Source organism: Vulpes vulpes, chromosome 14, assembly GCF_048418805.1.
Source record: "Vulpes vulpes isolate BD-2025 chromosome 14, VulVul3, whole genome shotgun sequence".
NCBI classification, from domain to species: domain Eukaryota; kingdom Metazoa; phylum Chordata; class Mammalia; order Carnivora; family Canidae; genus Vulpes; species Vulpes vulpes.
In genome coordinates, this window is record NC_132793.1 from 81,656,117 (window position 1) to 81,680,657 (window position 24,541).

Sequence of the window (24,541 nt, forward strand, 5' to 3'; positions counted from 1 at the left end):
TCCACTTCTGGCTTCTCAGGATGTCTCTAGGGTCACAGCTTGCTCAGGGCCAACTAGAAACAAGTTCCAGCTTCTTCATTTATATCAATTATGGTGAGCCTTAAAAATCTCCTCAAATTCACTATTTTGATCTCTAAGACAAAAAGGACAAAGATATGAATTGACCAAAAACTCTTCAGACTGTTGGTAACAAGCGTAATTCCATCCCCAAAGACAGAGCAGAAGAAATTTTATTGATGTGAAATTTATATATTTATAAGACTTGTTTAAAAAATAGGTTTTACTCATGAAGTCTGATTAAACAGAGGAGGGGGGTATGATACAGTGACAGGTCATATGCGGCCACTGTAGGGGCCAAGAGCAGGCTGCCCCAAAATGTGCCACTTTGGCATATTGATTTCTTTAAATAAAGTTACTTAACAGAAAGCCTGTGTAAGGATGACACTCAGATCCTCCTTTTCCCCCTGAATGCAAGAAACAAATTTCCCATGTGAAATTACCCTCCCTGTACCAGGAAGTAAAGAGACATCCCTATCACCAAAGACAGGAAATTTAGAACCAAGAGGGCTGTATAAACAGCCCTTGTTACTTTTTTCTAATTTTATTACCGCAACCCAAATTCTTTTTAGAATTCCTTGCTAATTGAAGCTTCTGTTTGCTTGCTGGTTTTGTCTTATCAATTGCTCACGAATTTATTGTCTCTTTGTCTAAAAAGTATAAAAACTGCCTGCACTGGTCATTCCTTTACATCTCACTTTCATTATTGAGCCTCTGTGTGCATGTAATAAAATTTTGTTTTCTTCTCCTGTTATTGTCTCATGTAAATTCAATCTTAGTCCAGCTGGAAGACCTTGAGGGTAGAGGATAATTTTTTCTCCCTTTTACCACAGTCACTCTCAATAATGAAAAACAGATACTCACAGTTTTAAAGAGTCATAACTACTTGATACTGTTCCAGAACGGCCCCTGTGCTACATCAAATGTAGTGATAACTCACCAACAGGAAGTAATACCCCCAAATGATTTTGTCTCTTTATATTGATGTTGAAGGCACAAAGCAAAGTTTGAACTGCATTCAGTGTTGAAAAATATCTTGGTGGTGTAACTGGAAACTGGATACTTCCCCTTCTCCTCAGCTGGAGGAGGATTTCCCTTCAGGGAGTCTGCATATCCACCCTCTGCCTCTTTGCTTTCTTGTTTTCCCAATGATGGGGGCGGGGAACAGAGGACTAGCAGAGGACAAAGCACAAGCCAGGGCAGCACACTGACAAGTCCTTGAAACAGACAGTGGGACATTCCTCTACTGACTCAACTGCCTCGATATTAATACTTTGCTAAGGGCAAAAGGCAATCTTAGCCTGACCCCCAGGATCCTGTAAGTCTACTTTAACATATAAAAATTCCTTTAAAAATGTCCTTTATCTCTAAACCCCCAAGATACGTGTTGGTAATCATCCCCCAAGCACACAGCCCACGGATATCCATGTGAAGGGTCTCATGACTCAAGTTTTATTAGACGGTAATAAGTGACTTTTTCCCAATAGCTAGCCCCCTCAAGGTCCTGGACACCTTGTTTCCAAAATTCTTTAGAGTATGTTATCCCCAAACCCCTCCCAACTCCCAGGTATATAATCAGCTACTCCTGACAGGCCGGGGGCAGCAGCTCTTCCTGCCCCATGGGTCCTGTCCCCTGGGCTTTAATAAAACCACCATTCTGCACCAAAGATGTCTCAAGAATTCTTTCTTGGTCATTGGCTCTCCACCTCTCCCCACCAAACCTCACCTATATTCCAAAACTTCATCACCAACATGCTTACAAAATCCTGCTCCTCTCTCCAACTCACTTCTCTTTCTGCTTCTTCTGAGAAGTGCAGCTTGGATCACCTTCAAATGATGGAATTACCAGTGTGATGATCAGAAACAGTTGAGGGAAAAAAAAAAAAAACAGTTGAGGATGTTTGAAAACAGCTTCCTGTGCAGCAGACAGAAGACCATTTAGAGCATGCACAGATCCACGGGCATGGTTGCAAACTCTCTGAACCCAATCCCCCAGTGAGTGGATCACTGGGACAGTTCACTTTCACACATGTGTAACATTAGGCATGTATTTTACAAGATGATAAAGTGAATATTACTTCTAAATGAGATCTACTTTTCCTGACTATGACTGTGGTGCATTCAGATTGTGTAACATTTGGAGCACTTAGTAAAGAATAAAGAAATTTAAATCATCCAAAATCCTACCTCCTAGAATCGCTAGAGTTAACATTTTAGTTTATATCTTGCTGGTCTTCTCCTCATATGTATGCATATGAACCCACTCAGCACACATGTATGCAAAGAGTGGACAGAAAGGGAAGAGATGGTTGTGTGTGTATGGTTGTGATTCCAGCACTAGACTCTCTAACAGAATTCAGTCTTTGATACCCAGTAGAACCGTAAAATTACATGATATTTTAGAGCCTTTGACTGTAATTCATTCATTGTATGGATGCAGCAATGAAGAAAGGAGACTTAGGGTGGCTTTTCACAATGACCTAGCTATGTATGTAGGGAAGTAGCCTGCCTGTGGGTACAATGATCTCTCCACTATGTCATGAATGTCTAGGTAAAGTGATTCATCCCAAATTGACACTTGACCTTGGGAAAATCACAAGTCCAAAAGTCCAAAAGTCTTATACATTGTGAAAAGCATTAATCTGCTAAAGAGCTCTAAGAGAAGATCATGGCTCAAGGGTACACTGTATCCATTAAGCTATTTCCATGACATCCAAGGTGCAATACTGCAAGCTTGCAAGAACAGGAACAGAAGCAAAATTATTTGATCCACAGTATACATGCCTCCTTTCAGGTCATTTATTTGCCTTGGTACTTGCAGTCCCATTTGCCAGGGGCAAAAACAATGTCCTATTTAAAGTGAGAAGTTTCTGCAATAATGCTTGAGCTGGTGTGCTTCCTGGAAAATAGTGGAACGTGGCACTCAGATCCACAGTGTTACCTGTCTCAGAAGAACAGAGAGAGCCTACAGGGTAAGAGATTGGGGAGCTCTGATTAAATAACATACTCTTATTACAGTTCTAAGGTGAATGGTTTTCACTTTTCTTTTTGAAAGTGTTATAATTCATCCCCTTCAATGCTTTGCCTTTTCTCAATTATACTGTGTATTTATCACATACTCCCTATCCTACCCAACTAGGACCTGCCAGTTCAGCCCATGGGAGAATAAGACATCAAGCCATTTATCAATTATTTGCTTTTCAACTCTGAGTTTACCCGGCATCGCTAATTCATGTAAATGGATTTGAGCCCTATGTAAATATTTTTTCTCAGCCAACTGGCAGTAAGACTTGTCAGTGGGGTATGCTGCAGAGACACTGCAAAGGGTTTGCTTCTTGGTCCTGGAACTTTCTGGGCAGGTTCCTGCAGTGTATGCTGCTTCTCCAGCATCTGCCTCCTGCAACATAGTGGTGTCTCCAAGGCCTGGCTCTCGCAGTGTAAATGGCTTTTCTTGTTCCAGACTCCTACAACACACCATTTCCTCAGTACCCAGCTCCTGCAGTTTGGACAGCTCCTCCCATAACTGGCTCCTCATTGTATAGCAGTCAGTAGCAACCAGTGCCACCTTGGGTGACTTTGTAGTGGAGTGACTCTTAATTGGACACCTCCCAGTAAAGAGATTTTCCCAGCAACTCGGAGGGTAGAATTCTGACAAGTTCCACTGATCCAGGACCACTCTGACCTCTCTGTCACCCAGTAGGCCATGGCCACAGCCCCTCTGATAGCTCAACATCGTATCCTCTGAGGCCATCTTCTTCGGTATCTATCACCTTTTATCTACTCTGTCTGTATTCTCCAGTGTTCTCTTTACTTCTTACTAGCCAATCCTTCTTTACTCCAATCCTCTGTTATAGCTAGTAATTCTTTATATTAAACTTTACCTGTTCAATGTACTATACAGCTTCTCTTTCCTGCCCTGACCCTGACAGATAGATGCACTGATCTGTTACAACTCCATGGTTGCAAACAATATGCACAGACTCTATCAACTAGGAACAGAAAAGAGATTAGGGAAGGATAATGAGCAGTATGAAGAGGATTGTTAAAGGTAGGCTTGGGAAAAAGAGCAACTTCAATATATCTACGGTTCCAGGTGCCAAAGTTGTTGGGGAATCCTAATTTGGGTAAGGCTCCCTAAAAGAAGAGCCTGAAATTGGGGTCTTGGGCAGGTGATATACTGGGGGAGTGCTCTCAGAAGCAGGAGAATGAGAGGAGCAGAGTAGAACAGGAGAAAAAAGCCAAGTCAGGATGAGGTCTGAGCTGGAAGCAGACTGGCCCCATGGGGTGCATGGATCATCTTTCATAACTACTCCACCTGTGGCAAAGGGGCCAGCATTTTGTACCAGTCATCAGCCACTGGCTGTCCTGGGAGAGTGAGTGGTACAAAACTTCCTACACAGGGTGGCTCCATTTAATGTGGGATGTTCTCTGGGAAGGGCAGCCATGAGCCCCTCAGGCTGCACAACAGCAGCTTCCTCCACAATATATCATTAAAGGAAAGGAAAGAAAGAACCTCACGTAGACACAAGCATGGACATAGGAACTTCACCTATTTCACAACCCTGTCATAGCTGGCTTTGAAGTAAAACACAGGAATGAGATGTCAGGAGCATGCAAATAGATGAAATGCCTTTTTGTTGCTTTTATTTAGATGAATCCAGGTCCATCCATCTCCAAAACATGTCATGTCTTCACTAAACCTTAGATCCTCTCATTTGACCAGAACTAAGCATAACATACTACAAAATGCTTCTTTGATTAGAAAAGGGAAACTGTAAGTAGGGAGGTGGCTCAAGGCTATAACAACTTTTAATGTGTTTAGGGAATTTTAAAAAGTAGGAATATTCCATTTATGTATACATCAATGTTTTCATTTCTCTTGAGAGAAGTTTGCAGTCAAATTATCCCTCCCTATTCCTTCAAAATCATGTGCACACTGAAGTTGTTTGCATTTTTATATTTTACTTTGTCCTTTTCACTCTTGACAAGCTATTCTCCAACATTTTGCCTATAGAATAAGTTTAGCTATGCAATATTTTAAATAAAAATTATGAATTTCTTCACCCTTAGAACTTGGAATGAAGAATTTAACAGGATAAAACCAAGAGAGATTGTTCTGGAAGCATGCAAATGAAAATGATTCTATTTCCCAAGGTGAACTGGAGTGGGAATCGAGGAAATGTGATCCAGGAGGGCCTCCTAAATTCTGATCAGATCCATACCTCTCCTCACCATCATAGCCACTCCTCTATCCATCATAGCTGGCCTGCTTACCCTGTAAAACAAATTGCTTTAAAGTTAAAAGGTCTTTCCGTTTCTTAAAATGAAAATATGTTCCATTGCATTTTCCAGAGAGTAATAGGGTTTTTTTTTTTTGATGAAAAAATCCACTGTAACGACAATTTTTAAGTGAATCAGTAACAAAATTGAGCTTAAAATGATTTAAGTATTTTGCAATTGATATTCAATTTTACAAATGTTCATGATTAGTGAATTTTGCTTAAAAAAAGACTAGTAGAAAAGAAAAATACACCTTTTTAACAGGTAGCAAATTATAAAGTTTTTTTAATGCCCTCGGAAAACATAATAAAGATATCTAAGAAAAGTTACTTAGAAGTTATTAAAGTACTTGTCATTGAGTGAAGTTCAAACGGAAACCTATTTTAATATTTTCTAAACACTTGAAGTGTTTCCACACAAGTATGGACAACATTAGTCTTTTCTGAAATCCTTCAAACAGCTTGAGGTCTACTTTTAAGTGCTTGTATTTTAATGATGCCTATCTTTTTTTTTTTTCTTACAGAAATATTTGAATTGTAGCATTAAAAAAAAAAAGTATTAACATTTCCTCAAAAGCAGTCCCAATTGTTCCAAATGTTAGTGAGGTGTTCTCTTGTCTAGGGTTTGAGCCCACTGGTCTTTCAGAGCATTTAGCTGCAAAGTTCAAGCAACCCTATACCTCTAAAAGCCATAGGTACAGAATAAAAGACTGCTATGATTTCAAGGATATGTAGAAAAGGACAGAATAAATTAAACTGATGAGATCTTTGATGCTCAAAAGATAAAGTTAGCATTAAGCAAGTTTTGTGTGAACATCTGTATATCAAAGGTTCCTAGTTCTATCAAGGGTTAGGGAAAAAAGGGGGAGAAATTTCAGGGGAAGTCTAGAAAATCATAAATATAAATGGCCAAAGGATTTTTCCAGGATTTTTCCAAAAACCCAATTTTTAATCCTTGTAAGCAGCCAATATCACTTTAGTTCATTTATTTCAGCTATCACTGGGCAACATTATAGAAGTATGATCATGCAGAATTAGTCATTTTCTGGGAATGTATATAGGAGGTAAATGCCATTTTTCCTCAGAGAAATTCTCTTCGCTTTATTTTTTTTTTAATTTTTATTTACTTATGATAGTCACAGAGAGAGAGAGAGAGACAGGCAGAGACACAGGCAGAGGGAGATGCAGGCTCCATGCACCGGGAGCCCGACGTGGGACTCGATCCCGGGTCTCCAGGATGGCGCCCTGGGCCAAAGGCAGGCGCCAAACCGCTGCGCCACCCAGGGATCCCCTTCTCTTCGCTTTAAAAGTATAAATCTAGGGCAGCCCGGGTGGCTCAGTGGTGTAGCACCGCCTTCAGCCCAGGGCCTGATCCTGGAGAGCCTCGATCAAGTCCCATGTTGGGCTCCCCACATGGAGCCTACTTCTCCCTCTTCCTGTGTCTTTGTCTCTCTCTCTCTCTGTCTCTCATGAATAAATAAATAAAATCTTTAAAAAATATATAAAAAATAAAAAATACATAAAAGTATAAATCCAAGCTGACATGTCTAAATTGGCAAGGATTTTGTCTCTAAGAAAAAAGAAGTCCACACAAGTCCACATTCTGTAGCTGTCTAGTTCAATTCCCTACAAAGCATTCCAGTGGTGATAAAAGCTAAAAGTATGCTTGGGTTGTTTTTCTATTGTTTCTCAAAAAGAAGTATGTAAAGTGCTATGATCTATCAGGCTGTATTTTGGCTCTGGTGACTGTCTGATTGCTACTCAGCAGACAGTAAAATTCTGTTTTGTCTTCTCTTTTCCTGTTACTCTTCTGGAAACAAAATTCTTATACCACACATATTTTATCAAAACAACAAAAAGCTTGTAAACATAATTTGAGGTAACTACCAAATTCCTTGTAAAGCTGCTGGTCTAAACTCACGGGATGTCACCAATGGTACAGATACTCATCTGTTCTACTGAACAGCTTTCAGGGGACATGCAAAAAAGAGAGATTAACTTCCTATGTCCTTATCACTAATAAACATCACTGACCAACCAGAGAAAAACTCATTCATTCCTGGAATTCTGTCTCCACTTCTTCCTGTAATAATGAAACAACTTTCTATCATTTCAAATTTTCAGAAATATAGATGGATGTCTAGGAGCAGATTTTTGATGAATCCAATTCCTACTATGTGTTAGCTGAAAGCCCCAGTCCAGAGACAATAGCAAAGACCAACTGAAGAATTTTGTTGTACTAGTAACAGAGAAGAATCACATCCATGCATTCATTTGTTCCATGAATTGCTTTGATCCATTCATTAATCCACTCATTACCATTTTGCTAAGTGCAAGGTAAATAGCTAAATGAGCTTTCTTCAAGAACATTACTAATAGAGTGGATAGACACTATAAGCACAGAAAACAGTTGTTGTAAATGACAAAGTAAACAACAGGGTGTCAAAAAGAAAGCAATGTGGGAACCTACCCTGCATCAGGTGGCATGTAGACCTTCTTGGGAGAGACGACAGTGTAAGCCCTTGTTATTGGTGGTCACTTCTGGTGGCTCTTTAAAGACTCAAGTTTAATGGATAAAACTTTTAAACACTGTTTAAATTTAGTGTCTTCATGCAGAAGAATGAAACTAGACCACTCTCTTGCACCATACACAAAGATAAACTCAAAATGGAAGAAAGATCTAAATGTGAGACAAGATTCCATCAAAATCCTAGAGGAGAACACAGGCAACACCCTTTTTGAACTTGGCCACAGTAACTTCTTGCAAGATACATCCACGAAGGCAAAAGAAACCAAAGCAAAAATGAACTATTGGGACTTCATCAAGATAAGAAGCTATTGCACAGCAAAGGATACAGTCAACAAAACTCAAAGACAACCTACAGAATGGGAGAAGATATTTGCAAATGACGTATCAGATAAAGGGCTAGTTTCCAAGATCTATAAAGAACTTATTAAACTCAACACCAAAGAAACAAACAATCCAAACAGGAAATGGGCAAAAGACATGAACAGAAATCTCACAGAGGAAGACATAGACATGGCCAACATGCACATGAGAAAATGCTCCGCATCACTTGCCATCAGGGAAATACAAACCAAAACCACAATGAGATACCACGTCACACCAGTGAGAATGGGGAAAATTAACAAGGCAGGAAACAGCAAATGTTGGAGAGGATGTGGAGAAAGGGGAACCCTCTTGCATTGTTGGTGGGAATGTGAACTGGTGCAGCCACTCTGGAAAACTGTGTGGAGGTTCCTCAAAGAGTTAAAAAAAGACCTGCCCTACAACCCAGCAATTGCACTGTTGGGGATTTACCCCAAAGATGCAGATGCAATGAAACGCCGGGACACCTGCACCCCGATGTTTCTAGCAGCAATGTCCACAATAGCCAAAGTGTGGAAGGAGCCTCGGTGTCCATCGAAAGATGAATGGATAAAAATGTGGTCTATGTATACAATGGAATATTACTCAGCCATTTGAAACGGCAAATACTCACCACTTGCTTCGACGTGGATGGAACTGGAGGGTATTATATTGAGTGAAGTAAGTCAATTGGAGAAGGACAAACATTATATGGTCTCATTCATTTGGGGAATATAAAAAATAGTGAAAGGGAATGAAGGGGAAAGGAAAAAAAAAAGTGGGAAATATCAGAAAGAGAGACAGAACAGGAAGGACTCCTAACTCTGGGAAATGGACTAGGGGTGGTGGAAGGGGAGGAGGGCGGGTGGTGGGGGTGACTGGGTGACGGACACTGAGGTGGGCACTTGACGGGATAAGCACTGGGTGTTATTCTATATGTTGGCAAATTGAACACCAATAAAAAATAAATTTATAAAAAAATAAATTTAGTGTCTTGACTTTACATTGATTTAAAAAACGATAAACTTTTATGAATGAAATAAAGAGAAAGTGGGATGATTTTTAACGCACCGTCAATAACTAGTCACTTATGGTTAGAAAATTAGATAATGCTGCAAATATACTGAGGTGGTATGCAAAGGCAATTGCCCTTGAACATTTTGCCATGATAAGAAGAGCCAAAATGAAGTTTTTTGTTAGCCACATGCTCCACTCCTTTTTTTTTTTTAACTTTTTATTTTATTTTATTTTATTTATGATAGGCACACAGTGAGAGAGAGAGAGAGGCAGAGACACAGGCAGAGGGAGAAGCAGGCTCCATGCACTGGGAGCCCGACGTGGGATTCGATCCCGGGTCTCCAGGATCGTGCCCTGGGTCAAAGGCAAAACCACTGCGCCACCCAGGGATCCCGCTCCACTCCTTCTTTAAGTGCTTTAAACCCCTAGCGAAGGTAAAGAAGGGTGAACTGAGTATAGTCAAAAGAGCTAGACAGTAATGTTCTCTATTATTCAGCGTGCTTTCTGAAACAGTGGGGCCAAAGGACACTGCTGACTTGAGCCTTCACTTAGCTGTGGGCCAACTGGTCACCTAGACTGCCCCACCAAGACAGGAAAAAGCTAGAAGATGAAATGTTCCTTTCCTCTAAGAAGCAGTGGGACTGGAGCACCTGCAAACAGTGGGATTCATGGATTAAGGGTAAGGATAAGGAATGCTGTGTCGATTTACCAGCTTTAAAGAGTCCAGAGAATCCAACATGTGTAACTACAGTGCCTTACCTGGCTGAGCCCCTCAAAACTGATGGCCAAGTCAAGACCTACTTCATCTGTAAACATCTTAACTTTTTTAACTATAGTGAAACTTGTAACAGCCACCTTCTTCCTGCAACTGACCCTAGTGAACATTAGGCATTTTGATCACCTTTGCCCACCTGTTTAGAAGCCACTTGCCTCCTCTATATTTCATCCCTCCACCCACTCCATGGGCCTGAACCTTTCCATTTTTCTCTCCTGAAACCCAGACAGTAACTTGGTTGGTTATTTCTCTGATTAGGGACAAACAGGTGCTCTTATGTGTCAGAATGACTTTTTGTCCTTAGACAGCAGTGAGGGCTAGAATTTGTTGGTTTCATATCAACCCTGAAATTATGCCCAACGGAGGGAAAAAGATGGAAATGAGAATGGATAAAGAGAAAGTGAACAGGTAGGGCAGCCAGTCCCCACCAACACATTAGCCCACATTCCAGAGAGCCTGAAGTTCCTGAGGTCAGGTGTGGGACATGACCATTGGTTGATTCCTCGCTCATAAAAAGAAAGCAATGCTGTGATGCACCCCCAACAATTGGTTTCTGAAACATTGCTTCCCAAAGCCACCTGAATATATGCATTTCCCATCTGAAAAAAAAATACCTGAAGACATTAATATGTTGTTATTGCTGTCTCATAAACGCTGACAATATTTAAATACAAAACTTTTTTTTTTTTTTTAAGTTTCCACTTTTGCCATGGTTCCAACTTTGCCTTTGTGATCTTGTCCCTCATTGGGAGAAAAAAAGTGTAATGAGCCACCTGCCATTTGCATTTCTGAAGTGCAAAATATGACCTCTCATGAGACTGAACTATAATATATGAATTCCTTTTATTTGCAAATCACCAGCAAATATAAGAAGTGAAAGGGGTGTCAGATATATTTTAGTTAAACCCACTTATTTTACAAATAAAATAATAATCTACAAGGAACCCAATTTGTTAAATTTCTCTTTTAGGGTTTACTTTTTTTTTTTTTTAAGAAGTCCTCATTTCAGTAAACGTTAACTGAGCATTAACTAGTAAATATTAACAACCTATGTGGTCCTCATGGGGCCAACAGATGAGTACAAAATATGTGACCGAACTCTTCACCAAGTCTACTGAAAATATCCATTCCTGCTTTCAAGCTAAAAACTGATGTATTCCCAGGCTTTTAAAAGTGGATGTGTGAGATCACCGGCACCCACATGAATACACACACAAAACTGTCTATGCACTAAGCTCTTTTTCTTCTCTAGTGACTCTGTGCTCGTCAGCTTTATCTATGGGGAGAAGCTTAACCTGAAGTCAGAGCCTGAGACAAGCTCATGAATATCCAGACAAGGCAGTGGTGTGCTCAGGTCCAAAACCCCACCACAGCACCACAGTCTAGGGAAGCTGACGTGCATCACAGGAACAAAGAATATGCTGGGTGTCTTCAAATGTTTAAAAGGCAGCCTATGGATAATCAGGAGGAATTCTTCAGTGAGACTCCAGGCAGTAAATCAGGACTAGTACATAGAAGTAAAACTGGTAGATTGTAGCATCGTGAGAGGATTGTTTTATTAATTCAAATTGTTCAAACATGGAAGCATCTCCTATGAAAGATGCTAAAGCAGAAGGCAGGGGATCCCATCAGGGAAATTTTCTACTTCCTGCTTCCACCAGGTCTGAGTTACCTTTTAAAACCAGGCTTCTGGCTGGAAAGCAATTTAGTTGAGGTTATTGATGAATCTGGGGTCAGAGCTGGAGTTTCAGTCATCAGGGGAAACACTGTTTTTCCTTTTTCTCTTTTCTATTCTTCTTCTTCTTTTCTTCTTCTTCTTCTTCTTCTTCTTCTTCTTCTTCTTCTTCTTCTTCTTCTTTCTTCTTCTTTCTTCTTCTTTCTTCTTCTTCCTTCTTTCTTTTCTTCCTTCCTCTTTTCTTCTTCTTCTTCTTCTTCTTCTTCTTCTTCTTCTTCTTCGGGGGGAGGCATGAAGATAAAAGATAGGGAGCCTGGTTCCATAAATCAATCTGAGCATTTTCTTTGAAACTGGACTGATCACAAATCCTTGGCTGCATCTGACACATGTATAAGAACATGACTAATAAGCAGAGGATTAAGCCTGGAAGAGTTATGATTGTAATCTAAAGTGTTTTTATGCAGCCCAATAGTTTGCTTCTGAATTCAATGGTAAAATATGATGCTTAACTTTAACAACAAAAAGCAACTAGTTAATTCAATGAAACATTGTTTTGTTATCATAGACTTATTAAAAACCCTAATTAGTTAGATGGCCTGAGTTCAGAATCCAGCCAGTGCAGTAAAGGGCATGAGACCAAACGGTGTGGCGTTTCTTTCTTTCTTTATTTTTTTGGGGGGGTACAATATACTTTATTGATGGTACATGACAAAGTAGGGTTCCCCAAGCCCCTCCCCTTCCTCGGGGTCTGGGATGTAAATTGGAGGTCAGGAGATTCTCCATGTGTTGGGGGATTAAGTTGGGGCAGGGACTCCCCAGAAGCTGAGGGCCTCTCTCTTCCTCTTGTTCTTGTTGGGGTTGGTGGTCCAGGAGGCTCTTACTCCTTGGAGGCCATGTGGACCATGAGGTCCACCACCCGGTTGCTATAGCCGAATTCATTGTCATACCAGGAAATGAGCTTGAGGAAGTGGTCACTGAGGGCAATGCCTGCCTCAGCGTCGAAGGTGGAAGAGTGGGTGTCACTGTTGAAGTCACAGGAGACAACCTGGTCCTCAGTGTAGCCCAGGGTGCCCTTGAGGGGGCCCTCCAATGCCTGCTTCGCTACCTTCTTGATGCTGTCATATTTGGCAGCTTTCTCCAGGCGGCAGGTCAGATCCACAACTGACACGTTGGGGGTGGGGACACGGAAGGCCATGCCAGTGAGCTTCCCGTTCAGCTCAGGGATGACCTTGCCCACAGCCCTGGTGGTGCCAGTGGAAGCCCGGATGATGTTCTGGGCAGCCCATCGGCCCTCATGCCAGCTTTCCAGAGGGGCCATCCACGGTCTTCTGGATGGCAGTGATGGCATGGAAGGTGGTCATGAGGCCCTCCACAATGCCAAAGTGGTCATGGATGACTTTGGCTATAGTAACCAAGCAGTTGGTGGTGCAGGAGGCATAGCTGACAATCTTGAGGGAGTTGTCATACTTCTCACGATTCATGCCCATCACAAACATGGCGGCATGGGCAGAAGGAGCAGAGATGATGACCCTCTTGGTCCCGCCCTTCAAGTGAGCCCCAGCCTTCCCCATTGTGGTGAAGACCCCAGTGGACTCCACAACATACTCAGCGCCAGCATCACCCCATTTGATGTTGGCGGGATCTTGCTCCTGGAAGATGGAGATGGACTTCCCATTGATGACAAGTTTCCTGTTCTCAGCCTTGACCATGCCGTGGAATTTGCCGTGGGTAGTATCATACTGGAACATGTACACCATGTAGTTGAAATCAATGAAGGGGTCACTGATGGCGACACTATCCACTTTGCCAGAGTTAAAAGCAGCCCTGGTGACCAGGCGCCCAATACGGCCAAATCCATTCATTCCAACCTTCACCATCGTGTCTTGGGGACGCGGCTGGCACTGCACCAGAAGATGCAGCTGTCTGTTGAATGGGGAGGAGCAGAGAGCCCGGTGTGGTGTTTCTTATGATGATCTTTAGGGCTTCCTTGAGGGACCAACGAAACTACGGAGTTCATTGCATCAACGGAGACTAAGAATGCATGTCTGGTAAAAGCTCCCATCATCATTAAAAATACACAATAATATCTCCATAAAGTAGCACTTCATTTCCTGCCAGCACTTGTCCATGTATTATTTGCCTCTATGAGAGAAGAAAATACTAAACATGAGAGAGCAAGAGCAAGTTTCCTCATCCCTACTAGATTCCAACTTGGTATTGTGACCTCTTTATCTACTAAACTTGAAATGTTTTATGTATGGCTTCAATCATTTGAATCATATTGAGGCACTGCCCATTGCCTTATTAGTTACACTACAAAATATTTAATGGCATTTGAAGACTTCCCTAGAAACTCAAAGTCCTATTAGTACCCACAGGAGAAACAATGGAATTATAGTTAGAACTGCTAGAAGTCAGAAGAGCTGAAAAGAGAAATATATATTAAAAAAAATAACAGATCTAGAGTGTCAGTCCTTTTACAGAGAGAAGGGAACATTGGGGCTATGAGATTCATCCATTTTCAAGCACACAAAGGAATCATTGAGTCTGGCAGACTGGAGCTGGCAGGAGAAAAAGGTTACTCTGTCCCTACAGCCAGTACCTGTGATTTTACTTAGCATGGGCTCCTGTGCTAGCATCCCTTATTGCTCCTCCTGGGCACTTACCAGGAATGATCTCTGTATCACCCTCCCTCCATCTAACAATACAGTAATCCCACAGGGTTCATTAAATTGCTTCGCATGTTAACGCATGGGATCTGATGACTTTCTAGAAATCTCAGGGACCTTTGGAAGCTGAATGGAGTCCTTCTGGGCAGGAACTGTTTTTGCAACATGCAGCTGACACAGTCGTTAGTTCTAAGTGCCTGTGGAGCTGCCAGCTGTTTGCCAGCAGTACAGTTCCCTGAGCAACATGCCTTGACTTTGTAGAACCTGCAAAGTAGAGGGTTAGCCCTGCCCAGGGGCCTGATCAGCCAGTAAGAAAGTGCCCTCACAGACCAAGGAGTGTATTCAAAAAAGTAACCACCCTGCCTCCCCTTCTGAAGACAAACAGAAGAGGGTTTATATTTGAAAGATTCCAAGAGTCTTAAGTCCTCCTCTTATGAAAGTTCATGACCACAGTAGTTCAATAGTGGATATTTCAAAAAACCACCTGGATTTTAAATTCTCCTTCATGTACAAAGTACATGAAGTACACATTTTATTTATTTTTTAAGGATTTTATTTATTTGAGAGAGAGAGAATGAGGAGGAAGGAGGGGCAGAAGGAGACAGAGAGAGAGAGAGAGAGGGAGAGAAGTAGGCTCCCTGCTCAGCCCCCACTCGGGGCTCAATCCCCGGATCTGGAGATCATGACCTAAGCCGATGGCAGACACTTAACTGATTGAACCACTCTAGCACCCTTAAAGTGCACATTTTAAAAGTATGTAGTTTCCACTGTTCATCTCTTGGTTTATAACCACGATGAATTGTAAATGCTTTGTCAATATTCTAGCATTTAATTTTAGAGCATTGATAAAATATTATAATTAATAAAACACTATCTGTTCATAGATAATTTAAGTAAATAAACCAGAAAGGGAACGTTGTTTTTTTCTCCAACAAGCTTTGACTGCACAGAAGAATTACAAAATTTTGATGTGAGAAATAACAGATACTTAACCAAAGAGCAAACCTTTGCACACCCTGGGGACCGGTGCAGAAATTTACACTCTCTGTGGTGCCACCTGGTGGTTTAGTAATCTAACTGCGTTTCTTTACAGAGACTAGGGCATTATCATCAGGAAGGCAAAATATTTGAATATGATTGCAAATCCTTTTGCTTTGCATAATTTACCTTCACACTGTCCCAAGACTACTGTCTTGGAATACAGGTCTTCTCTCTCTTGAACATCTAGGCTGGAAATGAAAAAGGGTGTTTGCCAAACTTCTTGAGGTTTCTCGACTAGGTAAGAGAAATGCAGTTGTATTGGTTGATGGTAGATGAAATTTTAGCCTTCTCTTTGGGACTGGTCATGAGAATAAATCCATAGCTTCAGTAGAGCCAAAGAGGATGTAGGGTTTATTTGCCATATGCCTTGTTAATATCGCTTTTTAAAACAGATCCAGATGGTCTGAAAATAATCAGACATGTTCGTATCAACACAGCTTTCTATCTCTAACAACTGTGGTGCTTGTTGACAAGGAGGAAATGAAAGGGACTCAGTCCTGCCAGGTAAGTCTCCCCTGTGCATTGTCACTACACGGTGGGGACAACGCTACCATGAGTGAAGACAGCAAAAGAAACACTACTGAGAATCTGGGTTTAGAAATTGTTACAAAATAGTGATAAAGATTTGATTTGGAAATACACCCTCATTCCATATTTATTGAACCATATTTTCAAATTGGAATAAAAGTCGAAGTTATCTCAGTTATCAATAGCAATTTAGAATTCACAGGCCAACATACTATTTATGTAACTTGTGGAGATTAATGTAGTGGTGAAGACTGCTATTTGCCCATCAAAATCCACTCCCAATGTTCTTATCTCTCCCAAAGAGGAATGTGGTCAAACAGAAGTAGCTCTGCAGTCATATGCTGAAAATGACAAGGAGAATGCATTACCAGCCTGCTTCCTGGAATACTGGAGGAGTCAGAGAAGCCTACCAGCCTGAAATGTTCACCTCCACATTCCTACATGAGACATTCCTATTCTCTTCATATCACTGAATTACTTGGAGTCTCTCTCTCTTTCTTTTTTTAACATTTTTTAAAAGATTTTATTTATTTATTCATGAGGGATACACACAAAGAGAAAGAGAGAGAGAGAGAGAGGAGAGAGAGGCAGAGACACAGGCAGAGGGAGAAGCAGGCTCCATGCAGGGAGCCCGATGTGGGACTCTATCCCAGGACTCCAGGATCATGCCCTGGGCCAAAAGCAGGCACTAAACTGCTGAGCCACCCAGGGATCCCAAAAAACCTTGGAGTCTCTTGATACAGCAGCTTAATGGTCCTTAACCAACAAATCAAGGTCTACATTTATTTTAACAGTGGTCATGGGATCCAAATTTGTTTTGTGTGTAGGCTTCCCAAATGATTTTACTGGTAACAATGGTTGCATTTAGCTTAAGAGTCTTTCAAAAATGCATTAAATTGTAACTATGTGATAGGATGGAGGTGGCAGCTATGGTGGTACACCTTAAACTTACACAATGCTGGGTGTCAATTCTATCTGGGGGAGGGGGGGGATACATACTGTAGCAGTACAAAAGCAGTTAAGAAGCAATTTTATTTTATAAAAAATGGATACTTACAGACTTCATGCCAATCACTTATCACTTTAGAATAAGTGAATGAACATACTGGAATCTAATAGACTAAATTAGCCTTCATAACTACACGGATACAATCCGACTACATCTCTACAGTTACTCTGATTAGTATGAGATGGTGGTTCTTAGTTTCCATTATAGCAATTTGATTTTTAAAAAAGATACTTTGAAAGATAGCAACAAATCAAAACAATTGACCATAAATGGGTGTGTAGCCAGAAATTTGGGATTCATAACTTCATTTCCCAAATTCAGACATGCTGTGACTTCTGGGAGAGCTTAGTATAAGTTATTTCCTGTTCAAAAGATTTCTCAGAACTTAGTCAAATTGAGAAATCAAGTGATTCAGACCTCTGCTGAGTTTTTTCACCCTAAAGGAACATCTAAAGCTTAAAAGAAAAAGCATAGATAAAAATCTTTACCCTTATCCATAGTTATTTAGTCAGATTCTGTTATCTCTAATCCCACTGAACAGAGGATAGTTCTGTGGAGAGAGCTGGTTTATGGGCTTTTACCAACCCTCTGCTTCATTCTCAGATGCAGGGTAAACTTGGATACATAGACTTCCTAGCAGGAACCAGCATCTCTCTTGCTCTCTTCTGGCATATTGAAGAGCTGTGTGATCAGATATCTTGTCATTGTGAGTCATCAAGGGAATTCATTAAGATAAAACTTTAAGATCAAAGCTGTTTTTGGAGATAGAACAGATTAGCACACTCTTCAGTAAAAGTCCATGGCCTTGGGATGTCTGGGTGGCTCAGCAATTAAGCATCTGCCTTTGGCTGGCTCAGGGTGTGGTCCTGGGGTCTGGGATCGAGTCCCACTTTGGGCTCCTTGCGGGGAGCCCGCTTCTCCCTCTGCCTGTGTCTCTGCCTCTCTCTCTCTCTCTCTCTCTCTCTCTCTCTGTCTCTCATGAATAAATACATAAAATCTTAAAAAAAAAAAAAAAAGAATCTGTATGCTTCTTCAACTTGGAGAACTATCCCTAAGATTCACTGTGAATGTGAGTGAGTAAATAGCTTCACATTTGAGCTCTCATGTCATGCAACAAAGCTGACTGCACGGGACGGAGCGAGGCCTCCTGCCACTACAGTGGAAGCTGGATGTAGTAAGTTTCATTCTGGACATATGTGGAAACTTTTTTTTCTTTATCTCTAGGACTTCTTTTAGGCAAGTAAACTTGGCTTTCCTGTGTTTGGCTTACATGGCAAATATCTTAAACTATATTGTCTTACACCTACCAACCAGTATTGTAAGTTTCCAAAGAATTAGTACATGCTAAAATTCCTTTAAAACAACACCACATTTTTACATAGGAATAGCATGTAGGCAATGCCCAAAGGGAGCACTAAGGATAACCTGGAGAGAAAGACTCACTTTCTCCATCACCAGTGCCCTGTGCTGCCCAATCTTTCATATGATATAGATGCATCCTATAGGACTGTACAACCCTATAGATGTATAAGGCACAGATAGCTGAGCAAAACTCTAATGATTCCATGACACATCCTCTGGAATTATTTTGTTTTAATAGCTCTGAGACATTCTAGTTATTTATTTGCCATTTTCTTCTAGAAACCAAAAGCCTAAATAACAATAGGTGTTGAAGCCCTCTTGTTAATTAGATTCAAAAAACATTCTCTACTAGAACTACAAGAATAGAAATTGTTTAGTCCCCTAAAAACTCTGTCTGATCACTTGTCCTAACTAGTTTTGTGCAAAGGACCCAACTAGAAAACATCTTTATTGAAGTTCTCAGTGACTACAGGGTATAGAAAGCTTAAGTTTTCTCACAGACCAGCTCATGTCCATGTGCTTCCAGGTAAGATGGAAGAATTGTCCTTGCAAAGAATACCAGTGTAAAATCTAAATCTAAATCTAAATAAATAAACAAATAAATAAATAAGTGGAACCAAATACCAAATGCCTCAAAGCAGCCAGACTCGTGCTGGAGGATTTTATTTTTCCATCTGGACAATGGATATAGAAGAGTACTGTCTACTCTAGACTTTGCCTTCATATCTTCGACGCTTTAAGCAAGGAATAGTACAGTCTGAAAAGTGGGAGAAATGGTCTACGTTCTTACAACATGTTTCTTTGAGGAAAGTTCAAGCACTTGTGCAAACAGGAACTGGGTGATATACTGCTCTTTCCTGATCAAAATTTTGGGTCTTAGGAGGAGTCCATAAAGAAATCCAGGATAATATGTCAGAGCCATTCTTGAAAATCCACTGTTTAATAGAGTTTAATTCATTGCAGAATAAATATTACGAATATAATGAAAATTTATTTGCCCACCTCTCCCATCTTCCATATCTATTTGTTTTCTATTTGCAGTGGACTCCTCTTGGTGGGGCTTAGGGGTTTCCACTTGGCCCATGCATAACATCTGAGTATATGTGACATGATGTACTTCAGGTGGGAGCTTCTGAAAGTTGCTTTCCACAAACTGCAGCATTATTCTCTCGCCAACACTAGATGACATATTTCGCCTCTTTCCACGGTCCTTTATAGGACTCTGTTATCACCTTTGAGAACATCGTGGCTAATTCCCAGAGTGAATCTTGGTCTTAATTTTTATTTCAGCACCTGAAACAATGCTTGACCCAGAAAAGAGAGGCAATACACATTTGTTTAATGTCCCTTCCTTTGATTACTGGTTTAATAATTATTTTGTACCTGTATTTTCTATTAGTGATTTTTCTTTTGCAAATGAAAAAAAAATTTTTTCCCAGTACTTCTGGTGTGATGGTTGTTTATTTTTCCTTACTGACTTTTGAGAATGCTTTTATCTTTGTTCTCAAATCTTTAATACTTTCTATAATCTAACTTTTCCATTGTCTCCTTTAGGTTTCCTAAACATATAATCATATCATTAGCAAGTAACAATTTTATTTTTTTATTTTTTAAAGGTTTTTTATTTATTTATTCATCAGAGAGAGAGAGAGAGAGAGAGAGGAAAAGACAGGCAGAGGGAGAAGCAGGCTCCATGCAGGGAGCCTGATGTGGGACTCGAACCCGGGTCTCCAGGATCACACCCCAGGCTGAAGGCGGCGCTAAACCGCTGAGCCACCGGGGCTGCCCACAAGTAACAATTTTAGAACTAATTTCCCCAAATTATTCACCTATTAGGTCACGTTACTTGTTACTTTTTGTATTTATTGATCTTAACATCCAAAAAACCTGTTATATTATGAAGGCAGAAAGGTAAGAATGTGTCTAAAGCAGGCGTCATAAAACTCTTTTCTGTAATGGTTCAGAGATCAAAAATTTCAGGCTTGCACACACAGAATCTATCACATATTCTTCTTTTGTTTGGGGGGCTTTGTTGGTATTGCTACTGCTATGTTGTTTGTTTGTTTGTTTGTTTACAATCCTTTAAAAATGTAAAGACTTTTCTAAGCTTAGAAGAAGAAAGAAGAAAGACAAAGAAGAGAAGGAAGAGAAAAAGAAAAAGAAAAAAGAAAAAAACACATCTTGACCCCATCTGGCCCATCGGCTGTAATTTACCAAACTTTGCCCAGCTTTAGTCCCAGATCTGACACTCTCACTTTAATCATCCCACAAGGGGTCTGTCCCAGGGTCACCACAGAAAGGGAACAGTATTTATCTCTTGGGTTTCTGTAGTCAATCTCAATGATTACAAGTGTTTCCTTTTTCGTGTCACAGCTGCTACATTTGCACAGCTGCACCTCCTCCCTTGATGCAGAACCACCTTACAACCTGTCAAGAAGTCCTGGGAGCTGCAGGTCTTTCAGTGTAATACAGTTTTCCTTGCAAGCTTTGCCTTTTGTGTTGAGACTGATCTATATGCATTATTATATACTACAGATGTGGAGCACTTTATTGTCCTCACTAGCTTTCTGAATTAAGATCAGAACAGTCACAGGAAAGTCACCACAAAATAAAATTTTATTACAAGGAGGGTGCGTTCCTACACTCCTTGTAATATCCAGTCAAGTTCTGAGAGTACTGATTCTGAGAAAATATAAAAAACATGAATTTGGCTCTGATAACTTATTTGGAGGAAATTCTATGACAACCTTTACAATTTTTCCTAATGTTATTTGTTTACCTCTTGGGTCTAGATTTTACAATTTATCTTTCCTGCGAATTGTCCATTTTATTTAGACTTTAAAAACTATAACAAAACTGTATATTGAAACTTTTCAATTATTGGTTAATCTGTTTGCTAAATCTTTTCTCCTATTCATTTGTGGATATTAGATTTCTTCTGTTCTGGAGGCAGCAAAAAGGATGTGGTCTACTTTATGGAGACATTAGGGGCACTGACATGATTTATTAAGGAGATACCAGAGAAATGATGTGTCACACACTTGGGATTTTCTATGATTAACCATGCTTTAATCCCTCAAAGTTGGACCACAAAATGGTGAGTTTACCCCTTCCTCAAGTACCACATTCGGAGGCTCCAGAGCCAGAAGGCTGAGTTCTTCCTCATAATCTCTCTGGTAGAGGCAAAGAAGTGAGAAACTTACTCTCAAGATAGCCAGAGACATCATGATCAAAGTAACCCAGTGCCCCAGGAGACAGAGAGCAAGGGTGGTCCATCTCAGGAGTTTTCTTAGTTGGGGAGCAAGGGGATAAAACTTCATTCCTATCAGACATAACATTTTCATACCTTTCCCTTCTGTCAGCAAAATCATTTGTCTTTCATCCTATATAGTAGACAAATGTCTTAACTTTCTCATATGAATTAAGAAATCTCCAAACTTAAAAAGAGTAGAATCACTATATTAAATATCATACTGTAAGCAAACTACTTATGTACAACTATCAGCAATATTATACTGCATAATATATTAACCAGTAGTAATATTTTATTACTATGGTAGATCACAGTTTCACTGTAATTATAAATTATTAGTTTATAATTTGTTAAAATGAATAGTTTATAAAATATTACAATTAAATACGAAACCTTGTAAAAATTATGTACCGTCATCAGTTTAGAAATAAAAGACATTGGGGGGAGGGGCAAGATGGCAGCAGAGCAGGGTCTCCAAATCATCTGTCCTCAACAAATTACCTAGAAAACCATCCAATCATCCTGAAAATCTACGAATTCGGCCTGAGATTTAAAGAGAGACCAGCTGGAACGCTACAGTGAGAAGAGTTCGCGCCTCTATCAAGGTAGGAAGACGGGGAAAAAGAAATAAAGACACAAAAGGCCTCCAAGGGGGAGGGGCCCGCGAGGAGCCGGGCTGAGGCCGGGGCGAGTGTCCCCAGGACAGGAGAGCCCCGTCCCGGAGGAGCAGGAGCTGCACCGACCTTCCCCGCGGAAAGGCCTCCCGGGGAATTGGAGCAGGATCCCCAGAAAGGCGGGGATGCCCTCGGGCTCCTGGGGACAGTAACAGAGGAACTGCGCCCCGGAGATGCGCCGAGCTCCCTAAGGGCTGCAGCGCTCGGCGGGACCCGGAGCAGCTCGGAGGGGCTCGGGCGGCGGCTCCACGGAGGGGGCTGCGCAGCTCCGGGAACAGCTCGGAGGGGCTCGGGCAGAGGAAGAAGCTCCGCGGAGGGGGCGGCGCGGCTCCGGGAACAGCTCGGAGGGGCTCGGGCGGCGGCTCCGCGGAGGGGGCTGCGGGGCGGGAGCGCGAATCCAACAGCGCAGGCTCCGGAGCACAGGGCGCCAGGACACAGCCCAGGATCCGGCCTCCCCCGGGACAGGCAGAGGCCGGGAGGGCCCAGGACAGCGAGGACGCTCTTGCCTGGAACTGAGCAGATCAGCGGCCCCGCCTGGGAGCCTCCAGGCCCTGCAGACGGAGAGCCCCGGAGCTACTGCGGGAGCTGACTCCAGGGTCCCAGAGCTGCCCCCGCCACTGTGGCTTCCTCCCGGGGCCTCACGGGGTGAACAGCCCCCACTGAGCCCTGCACCAGGCAGGGGCAGAGCAGCTCCCCCAAGTGCTAACACCTGAGAATCAGCACAGCAGGCCCCTCCCCCAGAAGACCAGCGAGACGGACCAGTTCCAAGGGAAGTCAAGGGACTTAAAGTACACAGAATCGGAAGATACTCCCCGTGGTTTTTGTTTTTGTTTTTGTTTGTTTTTGTTTTTGTTTTTTGTTTTTTGTTTTGTTTTGTTTTTGTTTTGTTTTGTGCTTTTTTTTTTCTTTCTTTCTTCTTGATTTCTGATTGCTTCCCCCACCCCAATCCCCCTTTTTTTTCTTTTTTCTCCTATCTTTTTCTTTCTTTTTCTTCTCTTTTTCCCTTTTTTTTTCTTCTTGCTCTTTTTTCTTTTTCTCTTTTCTTTCCTTCTCTCTCTTTTTCTCCTTTTCCCAATACAACTTGTTTTTGGCCACTCTGCACTGAGCAAAATGACTAGAAGGAAAACCTCACCTCAAAAAAAAGAATCAGAAACAGCCCTCTCTCCCACAGAGTTGCAAAATATGGATTACAATTCAATGTCAGAAAGCCAATTCAGAAGCACTATTTTACAGCTACTGGTGGCTCTAGAAAAAACCATAAAGGACTCAAGAGACTTCATGACTGCAGAATTTAGATCCAATCAGACAGAAATTAAAAATCAATTAAATGAGATGCAATCCAAGCTAGAAGTCCTAACGACGAGGGTTAACGAGGTGGAAGAACGAGTGAGTGACGTAGAAGACAAGTTGATGGCAAAGAGGGAAACTGAGGAAAAAAGAGACAAGCAATTAAAAGACCATGAGGATAGGTTAAGGGAAATAAATGACAGCCTGAGGAAGAAAAACCTACGTTTAATTGGGGTTCCTGAGGGCGCCGAAAGGGACAGAGGGCCAGAATATGTATTTGAACAAATCCTAGCTGAAAACTTTCCGAATCTGGGAAGGGAAACAGGCATTCAGATCCAGGAAATAGAGAGATCCCCCCCTAAAATCAACAAAAACCGTTCAACACCTCGACATTTAATAGTGAAGCTTGCAAATTCCAAAGATAAGGAGAAGATTCTTAAAGCAGCAAGAGAAAAAAAGTCCCTGACTTTTATGGGGAGGAACATTAGGGTAACAGCAGACCTCTCCACAGAGACCTGGCAGGCCAGAAAGGGCTGGCAGGATATATTCAGGGTCCTAAATGAAAAGAACATGCAACCAAGAATACTTTATCCAGCAAGGCTTTCATTCAAAATGGAAGGAGAGATAAAGAGCTTCCAAGACAGGCAGCAACTGAAAGAATATGTAACCTCCAAACCAGCTCTGCAAGAAATTTTAAGGGGGACTCTTAAAATTCCCCTTTAAGAAGAAGTTTAGTGGAACAATCCACAAAAACAAGGACTGAATAGATATGATGACACTAAACTCATATCTATCAATAGTAACTCTGAACGTGAACGGGCTTAATGACCCCATCAAAAGGCGCAGGGTTTCAGACTGGATAAAAAAGCAGGACCCATCTATTTGCTGTCTACAAGAGACTCATTTTAGACAGAAGGACACCTACAACCTGAAAATAAAAGGTTGGAGAATCATTTACCATTCAAATGGTCCTCAAAAGAAAGCAGGGGTTGCCATCCTTATATCAGATAAATTAAAATTTACCCCAAAGACTATAGTGAGAGATG

The 24,541-nt window shown here is 41.3% G+C and overlaps 1 protein-coding gene and 1 pseudogene across 2 annotated transcripts in view; both read right to left on the reverse strand.

The window, feature by feature from the left end:
- GABRG3 (gamma-aminobutyric acid type A receptor subunit gamma3) overlaps positions 1-24,541 on the reverse strand; it is a 675,209-nt gene that overhangs the window by 589,539 nt on the left and 61,129 nt on the right. The window lies entirely within an intron of this gene.
- Positions 12,319-13,564, reverse strand: LOC112907112 (glyceraldehyde-3-phosphate dehydrogenase pseudogene; annotated as a pseudogene).